At 50.3% G+C, this 18,065-nt stretch overlaps 2 protein-coding genes and 1 pseudogene across 2 annotated transcripts in view; 1 reads left to right on the forward strand and 2 right to left on the reverse strand.

Annotated features, from left to right (window-relative positions):
* Nucleotides 1-18,065, reverse strand: part of LOC137618716 (zinc finger protein OZF-like) — a 912,062-nt gene that overhangs the window by 219,250 nt on the left and 674,747 nt on the right. The window lies entirely within an intron of this gene.
* Nucleotides 1-18,065, forward strand: part of LOC137618715 (zinc finger protein 83 pseudogene) — a 637,840-nt pseudogene that overhangs the window by 188,469 nt on the left and 431,306 nt on the right.
* LOC137618717 (uncharacterized) overlaps nt 1-18,065 on the reverse strand; it is a 50,244-nt gene that overhangs the window by 7,974 nt on the left and 24,205 nt on the right. Inside the window, exon 4 of the mRNA XM_068348880.1 lies at nt 8,224-8,352. The gene's annotated coding sequence lies outside the window, so the exon portion shown is untranslated. The remainder of the gene's footprint in view (nt 1-8,223; nt 8,353-18,065) is intronic.

Raw genomic sequence — 18,065 nt, forward strand, 5'->3', positions numbered from 1 at the left:
AGATCCACTCCCTTTCGTAGATTCTCGTCGTTCAGCCACCACCGAAGGTCCGTCCGTTCCGTGGAACTTATAGGAACCAGAGAGTCCGGGGAATCGGATCCTTGATTCCACCGGGACTTTAGCCGCCATTGCAGGGATCTTATCCTGAGGCGGCCGTTCAGAACCAGACGTGCCAGGGAGGTTAGGTGACCTAGTAGACGTAACCATGATTGGGCTGGAAGCTCTTCCCGCCTGAGGAAAGGTTCTGCGACCCTCCTCAGCCTTGCTATCCTGTCGTCTGATGGAAGGGCTTTGTGGAGATTGGTGTCTAATATCATGCCTAGATATACCAGTCGTTGGGCCGGAAGCAGAGAGGACTTCTCGAGATTTACCATGAACCCTAGATCTTGGCAAATTCCCCGAAGTCTGTCTCGGTGTCGAAGAAGGGTCGACTCCGAGTCTGCCAGGATTAGCCAGTCGTCCAGATATCGGAGGAGACGGATGCCGTTCCTGTGTGCCCAAGACGAAATCAGCGTGAACACTCTGGTGAACACCTGAGGTGCTGTAGAGAGACTGAAACACAGTACCTTGAACTGGTAGATCTTGTTGTCTAGGCTGAATCCTAAGTACTTCCTGGAAGACGGATGGATTGGGATCTGAGAGTACGCGTCCTTTAGATCCAGTGTGCACATGAAGTCTTGTGGTCTCACTGCAAGTCTGACCGTGTCTGCTGTCTCCATGCTGAACGAAGTTTATTTGACAAACTTGTTCAAGGCTGAGAGATCGATGATGGGTCTCCAGCCTCCAGACGCCTTCTTTACAAGAAAGAGTCGAATGAAGAAGCCTGGGGAGCTGTCGTCGACCACTTGGAGAGCATCCATCTTGAGCATGGTCTCGACTTCTGCCCGAAGGGCTAACCCCTTTCCGATCCCATGGCGTAGGAGTTCAACGACACTGGATTCGCTGTCAGGGGAGGTTGAGATGTCGTGAATGGGACGCGATAACCTTGGCTAATCACAAAGACCATCCAAGAATCGGCCCCAAGTTGCTGCCACCTGTGCACGCAACTTTTTAGGCATCCCCCCAGAGGTGGACACGCAGGGGGATTGCCGATCCTAGCGTTTGCGGCCTCGGCCGCTTCCCCTAGGATTCTTTCCTCCCCTGGAGGACATACTGCCCCTTCTGTCCTTGGTTGGAAAGGGCTGCGGTTTAGACACCCTTGTCTTAGCTGCCGGTGCCTGCTTCGGTGTCTTGCGAGGCTGCTGTTGCTGTTGAGGAGCTGGAGGCTTTGTAGGGCCGAGATGTAAGGGCCCTCTGGAGGAGTGAGTCTTGATTCGATCTCCTCCACCTCTCAGCTGTTCGTTCTATGTCCTTGGGCTCTAGCAGATCTCTTCCAAGGATGGAAGAGCGCCTGAGCTTGCAGACATCCACGGCAGAGACCTTCGGATGGAACCTCTCGGTCACTGCGTCACGACGCTTGAGGATCGAGTTGGCCCACAGGTTGGTGACCTGGTGACCCAGGAACTCGATCGAACGTGTGCCCAAGATAAGGAAGGTCTCCAGGGCCTTCCTATTGCTCTCCTTGGACAGATCTTTAGAGCGCAATAAGATGCTCAGAGATCCTAGCCAAATGCCCAGCCACGAAGTGGCCTGCATGGCACACTTCGCTACCTTCTCTTGGCTCAGGATCTCCGACGCCGAGAATGTCACCTGCCGGGCGGAGAGCTTCTCAAGGGAAGTTCCCCTCGTGAGCTCTTCCACCGAATGGTGGAGGGGAAGAGCCATACTGGACTCCCCTATGATCTCGAAGTACCTCCTTTGATTTACAAGAGGAGGCGGGAGGAGTTTGTTCCCGGCAGAAGAACGACTGGAGGAGGCGAGTTCGGAGAGTTGGGCTTCGACCTTGTTTCTGGCCCCTTTCACCCCTTGGGACCAAGGCAAAGCTGCGCTGGTCTTTGGGGGTTTCTGGGTGCTGTAGACTTGGTCTAGCACCGTATCCTTGCCCTCTCGAGGGGCGGTCTCCGGGTCTGTGAACTTGTTGAGTTGCCTCACCAAGCTCAGGACCTGCCAGAAGGCGTGCTCCGACTTGTGCTGTTCTCCTCCCTGCGGACTGGCAGCTAAGTCTCCTGTCCCCAAAGGCTCATCTTGGGGAGACACGTGGATGTTCTCCCGGGGTCTGGTCGAATCCTGGATGACGATTTAGGAATCGTCTTGGAGTCCTTGGGCTCCCTCCAAGGAGGAAAACAGGACTCCAGCAAAGAGGTCTGGAAAGTACCTTCCTCGCGAGAAGTTTCTCCCCTATGGGGCAGGGTTCCTCCCATTGGTGCCGTGGGGGAAACCCTTGCCTCACTGGATTCTCCTGAGGACGGAAAGACCTCGTCCACAGGAGAAGGAGAAACCGACCGCGAAGTGGATGGTGCTTTCCTGCCGGACCTCTTAGGAGCCAACTTCTCCCTGGGAGAAGTTACCACGAAGTCCACTCCTCTCCTTCTCTTCAGCGAGGATGAGTCTGTCGTTGGTTTCAGTCCCAAATCAGCGAGGGTAGGCTTCACAGCCTGAACCACCGCATTCATTATGTGACGAAACCAAGACTGACGGGTGACTGACGCAGTGTCAGTTATCCCCGCCAGAGGGAAGGGGATCTCCTGACCCTTCGGAGTGGACACCACGGGGCCTGCCTGCAAAGAAGAAAGGGAAGAATGTTGCATGGACCTCTCCGCTGATCCTTCCTGGTCCTGGTCCTGGTTGGTAGCCCTGCGTTTGCGCGGTGGTGATCCAGAAGGCGATCTGGAAGTCCGCGTCCCTGTCGGTTGTACGCGCTGTTGATCCCTGCGAGAATGGGGATCGCGGCGGCGCTTGCGCGATGAAGCATTTGAGGGGTCACGTGTGGACGACTTCCGATGCCCGGGCACGCTGTCGCGCGGAGAAATATGCGAGTGGGCGCGCTGGCGAGTGGGCGCGCTGGCGAGTGGGCGCGTTGGTGAGGGGACACGTTGGCGGGCAGGTGAAGGTGCGCGTGGGCGCGTAGGTGAGGGGGCACGCTGGATTATAGGAAATCGCTGACGGCGAGCGGTGTCGCGTAGACTCCTGATGGCGAGTTGGCGAGCGACGGCGCGTACCGCGCACAGGCGAACGACTGCGCACAGGCGATTTATCACGCGGGCGCGTCGGAGATCTGGGGCGATCTGACTGAAGGGAGCGCTGACGTGTTGGCGAGCGTTTGCGCACAGGCGAGGGTACGCGAGGGTACGCGCGGGCCCGCAGGAGATCGTTGGCGCGCAGTAAGGTGTTTGTGTGTATTCGCAGAGTCATCTGGCGAAGAACGCGAGGGCGAACGCTCGTCGATGAGCCCAGAAGGAGATTCTAAGGCACGCGGTCGTGCAGGAGCCCTTGAAGGGCGCACCGGAGTGCGCGTGCGCTGTTGTGCAGGTAGAGATGGGCGCGCAGGGGCGTGTGGGTGAGGCGACGGAGTAAACCCCTTGCCTAAGTCCAAATCTGGCGATCGTTGGCGCGCTGGGCGCGCATCAGTAACAGGCTGCGCAGCTGCGCGCTGGCGAGCAGGAGATCATGGGCGCTCAGGAGAACGATGGTGCGCATGGCTGGTTCACAGGAGAGCGCTGGTTCACAGGAGAGCGCTGGCGAGCAGGAGATCGCCTACGAGCAGGAGAGCGATGGCGAGTTGAGTCCAAAGACTGCAACTCCGGAGAGCGCTTGTGCGCTACTGCGCGCGAACGCGCAGGGGAATCCTGACGCGCGAGGGACTTACCCACACCGTGGGTAGAGTCCCTTTTCCCCGAAGGGATCGGTGCCTGAAGGATGACAGGGTGAGAAGGCGCCCACAGCGCATCTGCAGCCAGGAACGGAGAGGGCAGGTCGGAAGGTCTGGCAGGCGAAGGAGATCGCGAACGATCTGCGGAGAGGTCTAAGGACGGTACTGCGACGGTCTTCTCCCGACGAGGAGGCTCCTCTGCAGGGGAAGGAGACGGCGAGGAAGACCCAATGAGGCGCCTCCTAACTCCCTTATAGGGAAAAGGAAGTCCCCTACGGCGGAGAGGCTGACGAGCCTTATGGCGAAGTCGACCTCGAGGAAGGGCGTCCAAGTCGTCGGTCCACCGAAGAGGAGTCTCTGTCAGTGCGCTCCCCCGAGGGGGAGACACACCCGCAGGAGAGACCGTGGGACTCCCCTTTCCCCTCGAAGGATGTTCAGAGGGGGAAGGAGAGCCTTCAGCAACGTCCGCAACGGCAGCAGCAGCAGAGGTTTGACCAGACCCGTCGGAAGCCTCTGCCAAAACAGTGTCGACAATATCCTAAGGGAGTACCCCTGGCATTACCGGCGACTGTTTGACCGCTGCCCCCAAATGGATCAGGTCAAACAGGGCTTCCTTGGAGGGCGAGCCCTTTAGCCCCAAGGAAGCCCAAAGCTGAAACAAATCATTATTAGACACAGTTTGGTCATATTCAATAAAATCCATAATATCCTCCCCCGGAGGAGGAGAGGGAGCTGCCTCGCTATGGGAGGCAACGCCCTCTCCCGCACCCCGAGATCGGGAAACACCACTAGGGCCTGCGCTACCACTCGACAATCTCTCACGAGAGACCGATAGAGTGGGAGCTTCGAAGGAGGTTCGGGCGGCGGAAGAGGAGTCCTTAGAGCCTTCCTTCTTCAAGGCAACCCTTGAAGGAGAATGGTCTCTCTTGGATTTCTTCTTATGCCGACGGCCGAACTTCTCCCACTGGGAGGCAGACCACTCCCTACACTCACTGCAAGTATTATCTCTTTCACACCGTTGGCCTCGGCATTGCGGGCAAAGGATGTGAGGATCCGTTTCCTCCGCTGACATGAAGGTCCCAAAAGGGCGGCCAGAGAGTCCAGGGCACTTGCGCATAGTAGCGATGAAAAGGTGAGGCCAACTTCCAAACACACAAGATCTGAGAAAAAGCAAAAAACAAATTAAGGCTGTCAGTAACGAGGACGAGGATAGACACGTCTGTACATCGTCCGAGCCAAAAGTGAAGTGAGACAATTCACCAGTGTGTGGGGGGGGAGGGGTAGCAAGCTACCCCTCCCCTACCCCCGCTAACTAGCGCGGGGGTAGTTAACCCTCATTAAAAATCTTATGGCTCGTCATTTCAGCTACGTCGAAAGTAATACCCTATGTAAATAGTGTGGTTTGTATTTCGGTTACGGAACAAAAGGAGCTTGAGGTTTTAAACCAGCTGTTGTGCAGCCACCACAGGACTGATAGAGAACGTATTGAGTCTCCTGTGGGTCACGTCTTGCAGGTAGTGGGATGTGAATGTGGTCTGACGATTCCAAATTCCAGCTTGAAGAACCTGACTCACTGAGAAGTTTCTCTTGAATGCCAAGGACGTAGCTATGCCCTTGACATCATGAGCTCTGGGGCGACGTGAAGGAGGGTCTGGATTCAATGCTAGGTCTATGACCTTGTGAATCCATGCTGAGATGGTGTTCTTGGTGACCCTCCTCTTGGTCCTTCCTGTGCTGACAAAAAGTGCAAGCACACGGGGACGGGCTGCGGCTGTTCTCTTAAGATATAGCCTCAAACTCCTCACTGGGCTTAGTAAGATATGGTCTGGGTCATCTGTTACAGAACAGAGACTAGAAATCCGGAAGAAGTCGAATCGTGGAACCGCTACTCCCGGGTTCTGAGTCTTAGCAATAAACTTAGGGATGAAGCTGAATGTTACCTCTCCCCATCCCCTTGAATGGGGGATGTCGTATGAGAGACCATGAAGTTCACTGACTCGTTTGACCAAAGCCATAGCTAGCCGCAACACCGTCTTCCAAGTCAGGTGGCGATCGGTTGCCTGGCGTAATAGTTCATAGGGAGGTCTCTTAAGAGACCTGAGAACTCGAACCACGTTTTATGGGAGAGGTCTCACTTCTGACTGAGGACAGGTAAGTTCATAACTCCGTATGAGTAATTAAAGTTCTAGCGATGAAGGAATGTCCATTCCTTTCAGTCTAAAGGCGAGGCTTAAGGCTGAGCGATAGCCTTTTACTGCCGATCCTGACAGGCGCATTTCTTCACGCAAATACACGAGGAGATACCCCTTCTACGACACCAACCACAGAAGACTTTCCACTTTGCCTGGTAGACTGCTGCTGATGACTTACGTAGGTATCCATTACACCCTAGTCACAACTTGTTGCAAAAATCCTCTCTGAGAGAGATGCTGGATAGTCTCCAGGCGTGAAGTCGTAGCGAAGCTACGGCTTTGTGGAATCTGTTGGCCTGTGGAGAGGAATGGCGTGCAGGAGAGTGCTGGCGCGCAGGAGAGAGCTGGCGCATAGGTGCGTGTTGACGAGCAGGAGATCGTGGGCGCCTAGGAGATTTCTGATGCGCAGGAGATCGTGGGTGCCTAGGAGATTTCTGATGCGCAGAAGATCATGGGCGCCTAGGAGATTTCTGATGCGCAGGAGATCATGGGTGCATAGTAGATTGTTGACGCGCAGGAGATCGTGGGTGTGTAGGAGAGCGCAAGACCGCAGGAGATCGTGGGCGCGCAGGAGGGCGCTGTTGCGTGGGCGACCCTGAGCCTGTGAGCGCAGGGTGCGCAGGCGAACGTGGGAGCAGGGAGCGCAGGAGAGCATTGGCGTGTAGGCGCATGATGTTGCTGCCGTCTATGAGGGTGAGCAGGTGAAGGGGCATCGAAGCGCTGTAGAGTGCTGACGGGCAGGCTGTGCATAACGAGTTGCTGGTGAACGCTGGTGTCCTGTAGGTTGGCAAGTTGAAGGGCGATGTCGCGCAGCTGCACACTTTGTTAGAGCCTCAAGAGGCTTTACCTGAGACAGGAATGGTGATGGAAGGTCGGCAGGTCTGAAGGGTGGATGGTAAGGTGTTGGGATGTGCCCTTTGCAAGGGCGAGCATCCACCGATGGGGATCGCGAACGATCCGCAGAGAGGTCCAGGACCGAAGTCACAGGACTAGCAGCAGGAGCAGTGATGATCGATGGTCAGCTGCGACGAAGCAGACGAACCAGAGAGTGGAGGGGGAGCTTTCCAACGAAGGCCCCCTCTGAGGGCCGTTGGATCAGGAAGCTGACTGTGCGCCGCAGCAGTCCTCTGAAGTGAACTTCCATGAGGGGGAGAAACACTCGCAGGAGAGACAGATGTTGGACTTAGTTTCCCCCTCAAAGGATGTTCAGGAACGGGGGAAACTAAGTTGGCACCAGCCGCTGGGAGGAGTCGGATGACATTAAGTGTGACACCTCTGACACTACAACATGGACGAGGGCCAGAGGATCTACCTTTAATGGCAACAATGAATGCTGAACAGAAGCACCCATTCGGATGAACTGCAGCAAAGCTTCCTCGGAGGGTGGACCCGTGAGCCCCAAGGAAGACCAAATCTGCAACAAAGGGGTTAGTGACAAGGCCTCACCTGTGGGGAGAGGTGGGGCTGCTTCGCTAGGGGTAGCAACACCATCTCTCGAGGACTGGGGTTGGCCGACATTAACTTGGTCTACCCTACTACTCGACGGTCTCTCGTAAGAGGCTGAATGAGTAGGAGCTTCAGAGGAGGGTCCGGAGACAGAAGGAGAGGCCTTGGGTTTTCCTAATTTCTTCTTTCACCGTCGCCCAAACCTGTTCCGCAAGGATAATGCCACTCCCTACACTCATTACACTTATTTACACTATCACACCGTTGACTTCTGCATATAGGACAAAGGGTGTGAGGATCTGTTTCCACCGCCGACATAAGCGTTCCACAAGGGTGGCTGGAGAGTCCAGGGCATGGTCACAGAAGTCAACTTCACAACACACACTAGAGAAAAGAAAAAGCAAAAAGATAGATTAATGGCTGCCAACATACGGCGAGGATGAAGAGCGGCAACGTCCATTCACCATCCGAGCCGAAAACAAAGTGAGCTCAATCACAGGTGTGTGTATGGGGGGGTGGGGGCAGTAACAAGCTACCCTCCCCTACACCCCCTAACTAGTAGTATGGGTAGTTAACCCTCGCTAAATTTTAATGACTCGTCATTTCACCTTCGCCGAAAGTAATACCCCTATTAAATAACGTGGTTTGTATTCCAGTTATGGAACAAAGATCAGTCATACATAAACTATGAAACAAGACTTATATCAACCTGTTCAACTGAAAAAAACATTTGCAAACAAGTTTGAGTCTTTAAAATTGCTATTTCTTAGATCACAAAATATCTTGGCTGAAAGTCTCTTGTAGATTACCAGAGTGGATTAGAATTGGAAAACTCACCTGGTACTTGCAGGATTTGCTAAGGGTTCCAATAGCATTTTGGCTGGCTGTCTTTCTTCCTAACTAAGCAGATGCCATAGGATGAACTGTGCAGATGATACAAGGAGGGACTTCTTCATTTCACAAAACCTGTAAGATGAAAACCATTTAAACACATTTCACGATACAGTTGTGTTTTCTTTGTAAAATATAATGGGAACAAGGTTTTACTGGTTGGCCATAAGAAAACTCCTAAGTTTTCTCTAACTCAGTGATCTGGTTAAACTTCTTAACCAAAAGGCTTTGACAAATAAGAACAAGCTTCTTTCCGCTGATGAAGTGTCTGAAAGAGTTACTTTTTGGACCTAACATTAGAAGCTATTACTTTCATAACAGCATTATTGTCTTGACATAGTTTAGCAAGATCATCAAATCCAACTCCAAGATTTCTAAATATCTAGACTTATAAGCTGGACCTACAGGATGGACAGTTGAGACAGGAAGACAGTAAACGGACAGATAGACCAGGACGTACAGCACAGGACTTTGAGGGAATCCCCATTCAAAGAAATGGTAGACAAGATACTCAGACATCTCAAGTCATTTCAGGAATATGATATAAGCAGTTCTAAAGGTCCACTTTCAATCCTTCTACTCAAACGTTTTACTGTTTTCTCTCCTTAACTTTTCATCTTTCTACTTTCTCCGAGTGACCATCCTTTCATTTCATGAAATAGAGTACATTCAAAGTACTGTGCTGTAGTACTGAGTACACTCCCTTCATTAAGTTTTTCATTCAAATATCTTGTGTTAGTTACAGCACAACAAGAATCAACTCTTGAAAAACATTATCTATAAACTCTTTTTTTAAGTAAGCCACACATTGTAGTTTATAAAGTGCAATAAGTTGTTCATTATTCTAACTTTTCCATTCTTTTGATTATATTTATCCATCTCAATCTATTTTTCCTACAATTTTCCAAAAAAAAAAAAAAAAAAGAGAAAGTTGAAACCATTTAACGTGAGGTATGACTACATGAGCAAGTTGGTTGGATTTCACAACATCAAAACTACTTGAGAAAATCTACACTAAAGATCTGAAAGATTCAGTCTTTCTTCTCTGACAAAACTCCATAACAAATCACTGATTAAAACTACTTGAGAAAATCTACACAAAAGAATGCACACCACTGATTAAGAGCATATACATTTCTCTGTTCTTTATCTCCATTTTCTCTTTAACCTCTTAGGGTATACTATTCTAAACTAATTAACTTTGCAAGCAACTAGCCTTTTAGGGTCACTCAAAGGAAAGTCTCTAGATTGTGAACAACAGCACTGATAACAAATACTTTACTATAAATTTTCCAAATAATTTGTAGTTTTCCAAAGTCATTTATATGGGCAATTATGTATGGTTACCCAGCCTCTCAAGAGGTAGCGCACTTATACCTCTGAGAGGCCGAGTCACTCTGCCTATGGTTAAGACTAGTGGGCTGGATGAGGCCAGACATTTGGATAAATAACTCAGGTTTGTATAGCTATGAAAAACACAAATAATTTTAAAAATTTGTAGTTTGATTTTATGCGGACACAAACCTCTGAGTCATTTATATGGGAGTTCCTCGGGCGGGAGGAAGCCGTTGGACTGGTCTCTACCTACTGTTGTACTTGATCACTGTTAGGTAACCACAAAAATGAGAAAAAAATTACAAATATATGACAATCAGACTGACATAAGGGTTCCTTCGGTGAAGACAATATGATGACTGGAACTTTATGAAGAAGGAATTGAAGAAAGGCAACATTCCACGTTCACACGCTTCAATGCGGAGAATAACTGATGACGTGACTAAAGCTTGAGCGTCCTGTAAGAGCTTGGCCTAGATCAACTGTTGTGCTGCAACAATTGGACCCATAGAAAAGGTATTCACCGATCTATGGGGGGGGGGGACCTGGCGGAACTTCTCCTGAGGATTTATAGACTTTGAGAATAAGAGATAATGGAACTGAAAAGAGATTGTGTTCTTAGAAATCTTTTCGGTGCATCCTGTGCTCACAAACAGATTAGAGATCTTCGATCGACAAAAAGATGACGGTAAAAGTCAAATCTGGTGTGGTTTATGGCCCGATTTTGAGTTTTAGCCACAAATTCTGGAACAAAGATAAAAAAAGAGAGGTTTTTCCAACCCTTGCAATGTGATATATGGTAGTACAAGACATGCAGTTTGCTCACTCACTTAGCTGGTGGAAATTCTTCTTCAACTTGATATTAAATCGCTTAACAATTAGTAGACTGGATATAAGAATTGGATTTGATCTCATCAAGATGTTAAGTCAACCACTCAAAATTGAGAGAATGTTTAGGATCGAGTGTGCATACGTAGGTGCGTAAAGTAAGCGTAAACAAAGGAGGAGGAGTTGTGTTTACAATCGAGACAACTACGATGATTCGAGAGGGGAGAGGTGTTGCTCCCTTTATCATCATTTGAAAGTCTAATCTCTCTCTTGTAAAAGGTATGAAATTGTGTTAAGTTATAATGTACGTGTTTTCATAATACTTAATATCTTAAAATAACAACAAATTATCAAGTCTTGTTATGATGATGATACACGATTTGATAATTACTCAATGCTAAGTTTGCATGTGATGGGAATTGTGCCACCAACCGTAAGTCAAGATTCTTGAGTTGCCAGGCTAACTGTGCAGTGTAACCAGTAGGTTAGGTAGGAGTACAGTACAGTATACCTTAGGCTACGAATTGCAGGTTGTTTGACATAGGATCGTTATCCCAAAGGAAGCTTCTGCATTAAAGAGCACCAGTTTTGGATGGAGTACCTGTTAAGGTCACGTCATCGCATATCCAACTCCAGCACTGTTCAAGAACTAAAAGAATTAAGAAGAAACTGTGGGGATCAGCCTTTCCCTCTACCTCAACTATAAATATGAAGATTCATCCGTCTCCAACGTCATATACCAGTTTAAATTCAATAGCAGGACTTGTGGTGGCCTAATTGGTAACGTCCTTGCCTGGAAATCACCAGACAGGGGCTCAATTCCCACTCAAACTTGTTAGTTCCTTTAGTGGCAACAACCTCACTATCTTAGTGAGCTAAGGATGGGGGGTTTGCGGAAACCTATAGGTCTACCTGCAGAGTTATTAGTAGCCATTGCCTGGCCCTCCCTGGTCTTAGCTTGGGTGGAGAGGGGGCTCAGGTGGCGAGGGGGGTTGGTCACTGATCATTTGTATAAATGATCAGTCTCTAGGGCATTGTCCTGCTTGCTAGGGCAATGTCAGTGTCCCTTCCTCTGCCATCCATGAGCGACCTTTAAACCAGGCCTATGAGGTACACTATTACTATTACTAGTTGCTAAGCTACTATTCTATTTGGAAAAAGCAGGATGCCATAAATCCAAGGGCTCCAACAAGGAAAAATAGCCCAGTGAGAAGAGGAAATAAATAAAATACAAAAGATTTAATGAAAAATTTAAGTATTTTAAGAACAACACCAACATTAAAATAGATCTTTCATAAATAAACTATGAAAAGAGATTTATGCCAAGGTTTGGATTGTAACATATATTGAATAAGTCAATTGTCCTAAAGTGAATGGTGGCATCCGAATGTTAATTACGACAATTGACATATCAGTAGGAGTTGAAGGTATTAGAATTATACAGGGACAAGAGGAAAACTTTCTTCAGGGTCAGGTCTCGGTCTGAGGCCCTATTTAAAGGTTCGTAAGGTGTCACCTTGAGGGATCGCAGTATTTTTGTCACATCCCAAGATGGGGGTTTGAGTTCCTGAGGTGGGCAGGTCTGTTCAAAGCTCCTGATAACTCCCACAAGGAAAAGAGATCGAGTCCCTTTAGTTTAAAGACTTGGCTCAAGGATATCGCTCAGCAGATGTAAGTCACCACTTTGGAGTTGCTGCTCATCAACACCACAAAGAGACCTTTGAGGGTCTCTGAAAAGTGGAGTAATGCTAGTTAAAAGTACCATGCGTTCATTAGGCACTTCCGCAAGGCTACGTGCTCAAGTCAAAACATGATTAGGTCATGTGATAAGATGGTGGCATGATCAAGTTGCACACTCACACACAAGGATGGTGCATATTCTATGAGAATAGAGTGAGGGTATGCTAATATGTGTGGTTGAGACACGAGGAGCTGAGACGTTTGTTGACATTGATAAAACTTTCGCCTCCTGAAAGGGACGTTGGGAGAGGGAAGCCAACGTTCGTACTCTGATGAAACAGCCAAACCTGTACAGTGGAATTTGTCATGGACACAACTGTGGATGTCCTATCAACATCCGAAGAAGATAATGGTGAAATTTTGGGTCTTTCTGTGGAAGAAGGTGATGTTGCGGGACCCTTGGTGTACAAAGCAACCCAAACTGGTGCATATGAGCCAGGGAAAAGTAAGCACCTTCCACGATGGCTGCCTCCATACAGGGGGATAAGTCATTCTCATTCGGCACATGGGAAGAAATTCTCAGATGAGAGTAGGGTGAAATCTTTCAGCACTTTTACTGGAGAGTCCTCCTAAAGTGAGAAGTCACCTTGGCTCTGAAAATCTGAAACAAAAGCGTGACGATCACCACTGAGCACACTCGTGGGTGGAGATGGGAATCTGAGTAGATTGGTATAACGTGGAACTAAAGATATTGGAACTGAGTCCACCCCAGGCTGTGCTGGAGCTGAAGCCAAAGGATAAGTGTCAGGTAGGGACTAATGTTTGCTATGCACTAAGGGCAACCAAACATTAACAAGAGTTTCACTAATTTGACAAATTCGGAGATAATTTGTATTTTTCCTAACCATACAAACCCTAGCTATTTACATTGGGTATTACTTTCGGCGTTGCTGAAATGGCGAGCCATTAGATTTTTAACGAGGGTTAACTACCCCCTCGCTAGTTAGTGAGGGGGTAGAGGAGGGGTAGCTAGCTACCCCTCCCCCCTCACACACCGGTGAACTGATTCACTTCGCCTAGAGGTAGGACTTCACGGGGGACAGGGCTGGCGGGCAAGTAGTGTAAATAGCTAAGGTTTGTATGGTTAGGAAAAATACAAATTATCTACGAATTTGTCATTTGTTCCGTAACCAAAATACAAACCACGCTATTTACATTGGGTGACTTAACCCTTAGGTAGGGTGGTAAGTCCCAGCCTTACTGGCTTTGGCTTTGCCCGGGGACTCAGAATCCGAGTGTGTAGCACTCGGGATAAGGAGTCCCTGCACCTCGCAAGGAACGTGCGGCCTACATAAGCTTGTGTGTGAAGGAATGAAGTGTGACTCATCCTAGGAAGTCGACCTGAAGTCCTTTAGATGGAGCTCTAGGCTAGGACGTTCCCAATACCACCTCGTCAGGGTATGGGGGACGCGACAGTATTCTCTAATACTAGGAACACAAGGAAACATGGTTTACCTGCAGTGGTTTGAGGTCAGCTATGCAGAGAACCCAGGATGCTGCTTTCCTCAAGAGAGGGGAGGATGAAGAAAAGAGTAAGGGCCAGGCATACTTTTTCATTCATGCAGACTAAAACCGGGTAACAATGCCCTCAACCTTCTGCTACCTGTCCATTAAGGAGCCTGAGGTTAGACCAGCTGTTGTGTAGCCACCACAGGGCCGATAGAGAATGTATCAAGCCTCCTGTGGGTCACGTCCTGCAGGTAGTGGGCTGTGAAGGTCGTTTGACGCTTCCAGACCCAGCCTGTAGAACCTGCGTCACTGAGAAGTTTCTCTTGAATGTCAGGGACGTAGCGATGCCTCTGACATCGTGTGCTTTAGGGCGACATGACGGAGGAGGGTCTGGATTCAGGGAGTGGTGGATAACCCTGCGAATCCAAGCTGAGATGGTGTACTTCGTGACCCTCCTCTTCGTCCTTCGTGTGCTTACAAACAGGGCTTGCACTCGAGGGCAAACTGCAGCTGTTCTGTTAAGATAGAGCCTCAGACTCCATACAGGGCACCGTAGGGGATGGTCTGGGTCATCTGTTACAGAACGGAGACTCAAAATCCTGAAGGAGTCGAACCGTTGGTCCGGAACTCCAGGATTTTGAGTCTTAGCAACAAACTCAGGGACGAACCCGGATGTTACCTCCCCCCATCCCCTTGAATGGGCGACGTCATGCGAGAGACCATGAAGTTCACCGATTCGCTTGGCTGACGCCAGAGCGAGCAGGAACATCGTCTTCCAAGACAGGTGACGATCAGAAGCCTGACGTAATGGTTCGAACAGAGGTCTCTTAAAAGACCTGAGGATACGAACCACGTTCCATGGAGGAGGTCTCACTTCCGACTGAGGTCAGGTAAGCTCGTAGCTTCGTATGAGTAGTGAAAGTTCCAGCGAGGAAGAAATGTCCATTCCCTTCAGCTTGAAGGCCAGGCTTAAGGCTGAGCGTTAGCCTTTCACCACCGAGACCGAAAGGCGCATTTCTTCCCGCGAATATACAAGAAACTCCGCTATTGCTGGAATAGTGACATCGAGAGGAGAGATACCCCTTCCACGACACCAACCACAGAAGACTCTCTACTTCGCCAGGTAGACCCCTGCAGATGACTTTCGCAGGTGTCGAGACATCCTTTCCGCAACTTGTTGCGAAAAGCCTCTCTCTGTGAGGAGATGCTGGATAGTCTCCAGGCATGAAGCCGAAGCGATGCTACAGTTTTGTGGAAGATGTTGCAGTGTGGTTGTTAGAGTAGCTCGTGTCGTGGAGGAAGTTCTCCCGGGAGTTCCGTCAGGAGCTGCAGAAGGTCTGGGAACCACTCTGCATGATGCCATAGCAGAGCTATTAAGGTCATTGACAGGTTGACCGATAGTCTGGTCTTGTTGATCACCCTTCTCATCAGACCGAACGGTGGGAAGACTTAAACGTCGATGTTGTCCCATCGTTGTTGGAAGGTATCTTGCCAGAGTGCCTTGGGGTCCGGGACTGGGGAACAGTACAGCGGAAGCTTGAAGTTCAAATCTGTCGCGAACAGGTCCATCGTCGGCAAACCCCAAAAAGTCAGGACTTTGTTGGCTACTAGCGGATCCAAAGACCACCCGGTACTCACTATCTGCAATGCTCTGCTCAGACTGTCAGCGAGCACATTCCTCTTGCCCATAATGAAGCGAGCCGATAGTGGAACCGAGTGGACTTCGGTCCATCTCAGTATCTCTACTGCAAGATGGGATAGCTGTTGTGAAAAGGTACCTCCCTGCTTATTGATATAATCCACTAAAGTGGTGGTGTCGCTCACGACCACCACGGAGTGAGTCGCCAGGATCTGTTGGAATTGTTGAAGTGCCAGATATATGGCCTTCATTCTAGAAGATTTATGTGGAGGCACTTTCCTGATTCTGACCAGAGGCCTGAGATCCTGTGGTTCAGAACGTGGGCCCCCCACCCTTCTTTTGAAGCGTATGAAAACAGCATCAAATCCGAGGGGAGGACGAGAAGATCCACTCCCCTTCGAAGGTTTCCCTCTGTCCCCCACCACTGAAGGTCCGTCCGTTCTGCCGGACCCATAGGGGCCAGAATGTCCGGGGAACCGAGGCCTTGATTCTACCGGCACTTGAGCCGCCATTGCAGGGATCTCATCTTGAGGCGGCCGTTTGGAACTAGACGGGCAGAGGGGGAAAGGTGCCCTAGGAGAGGAACCACAATTGGGCTGGAAGCTCTTCTCATCTGAGGAAAGGATCTGTGACCCTCCTCAGCCTTGCTATCCTGTCGTCTGATGGAAAGGCATTGTGGAGATGGGTGTCCAATATCATGCCTAGATATACCAGTCGTTGAAATGGAGGCAGAGAAGACTTCTCGCGATTTACCATGATCCCTAGATCTTGGCAAAGTCCCAGAAGCTTGTCTCGGTGTCGAAGAAGGGTCGACTCCGAGTCTGCCAGGATCAGCCAGTCGTCCAGATAGCGGAGGAGACAGATGCCGATCCAATGTGCCCATGAAGATATCAGGGGTTAACACTCTGGTGAATACCTGAGGTGCTGTGGAGAGACCGAACATAGCACCTTGAACTGGTGGATCTTGTTGTCTAGGCTGAACCTTAAGTGCTTCCTGGAAGACGGATGGATTGGGATCTGGAAGTACGCGTCCTTCAGATCCAGTGTACACATGAAGTCTTGCGGTCTCACTGCAAGTCTGACCGTGTCTGCTGTCTCCATGCTGAACGGAGTTTGTTTGACAAACTTGTTCAGAGATGCGAGGTCGATGACGGGTCTCCAGCCTCCAGACGCCTTCTTTACGAGAAAGGGTCAACTGAAGGAGCCTGGGGAGCCGTCGACGACCTCCTGGAGAGCATTCTTCTTGAGCATGGTCTCGAATTCTGCCCGAAGGGCTAGCCCCTTTACCCATCCCATGGTATAGGAGCTCAACGCCACTGGATTCGCTGTCAGGGGAGGATGAGACGTTAAGAATGGGACGCGATATTCCTGACTGATCACGGAGATCGTCCAGGAATCGGACTCGAGTTGCTGCCACCTGAATGCGCAACTTGCCGGCATGCAGGGGGATTGCCAATCCTAGTGCTCGTGGCCTTGGCCACTCCCTCTAGGATTCTTGCCTTCCCTGGAGGACTTTCCGCCCTTCTTGTCTTTGACAGGAAAGGGCTACTGGTTGGACACGTTCGTCTTTGCTGCCGCTACCGGTTTCATCGTCTTGGATTGGCGAGGTTGTTGAGGTGCTGGAGGTTTGTAGGGCTTATATGTAAGAGCCCTTTGGAGAAGAGAATCGTGGTTCGATTTCTTACACCTCTCAGCTGCCTGTTCCGTATCCTTGGGCTCAAACAGACTCTTTCCCAAGATGGAAGAGTGTCTAAGCCTACAGGTATCCACGGCTGGAACCTTCCAGTGGAACCTCTCGGCCACCGCATCACGTCGTTTCAAGATCGAGTTTGTCCACAAGTTCGAAACTTGGTGGGCCAGAAACCTGATGGTACGTGTGCCCGAGAGGAAGAAGATCTCCAGGTCTCCCCTGGTGCTTTCCTTGGAAAGATCCTCGGGTCGCAGCAGGATGCCCAGAGACCCTAGCCAGACATCCGGCCACGAAGTGGCCTGTATGGCAAATTTTGCGACCTTCTCCTGACTCAGGATCTCTGTTGCCAAGAATTTCACCTGCCGGCTAGAGAGTCTTTCAAGAGAGACTCCCCAGGAAACCAGGAAAGCTCTTCCACAGAGAGGTGCTCTGAATCATGCTGCTCTCCTCCTGGTGAACTGGCAGCAAAGACTCTTGTCCCCAAAGGTTCTACTTGGGGGAACTCTTAGAGTCCTTCGATTCCCTGCTAGGAGGGATACGTAACTCCAACAAAGAAGTCTGAGGGCTCTTCTCTCCTTAACACGGGACGATTCTCCTGCTCGAGGTGGGGTTTCTCCCATTGGTGCGGTGGGAGAAGGTCTCACCTTGGTAGAGGGAGCGCGCTGGTGCTCGCATGATGGGAAAACCCTAGGGGTAGCACGTGAGAGACGCTGGCGCTCGAGCGATGGGAAAAACCCCAGGGGTCGCTCGCGAGACCATTGAAAACATTCTCGTGCGGGCGCACGGGCGAGACATCATAGGGTGAGCAGGAATCAGATTGAAGAGCCCGTGAAAAAGTGGGCGCGTGCGCGGCTGTCAGCGCACGCAAGTACGAGGTTGTTGCCGCTTGAAGATCGTCGGCGCTTGTGCGCGCAAGAAGATTGTCGGCGTTTGCGCGCGAAAAAAGATCGTCGGCGCTTACGTGCATAAGAAGATCGTCGGCGCTTGCGCGTAAGAAGATCGTTGGCGCGGGGAACCATAGGAGCCTGCGCGTGGACGATCGTCGGAGCTTACGTGCGTAGGAAGATCGTCAGCGCTAGCGCGCCAAAGAAGATCGTTCACCAAGAA

Source organism: Palaemon carinicauda, chromosome 25 (genome assembly GCF_036898095.1).
Source record: "Palaemon carinicauda isolate YSFRI2023 chromosome 25, ASM3689809v2, whole genome shotgun sequence".
Lineage (NCBI taxonomy): Eukaryota > Metazoa > Arthropoda > Malacostraca > Decapoda > Palaemonidae > Palaemon > Palaemon carinicauda.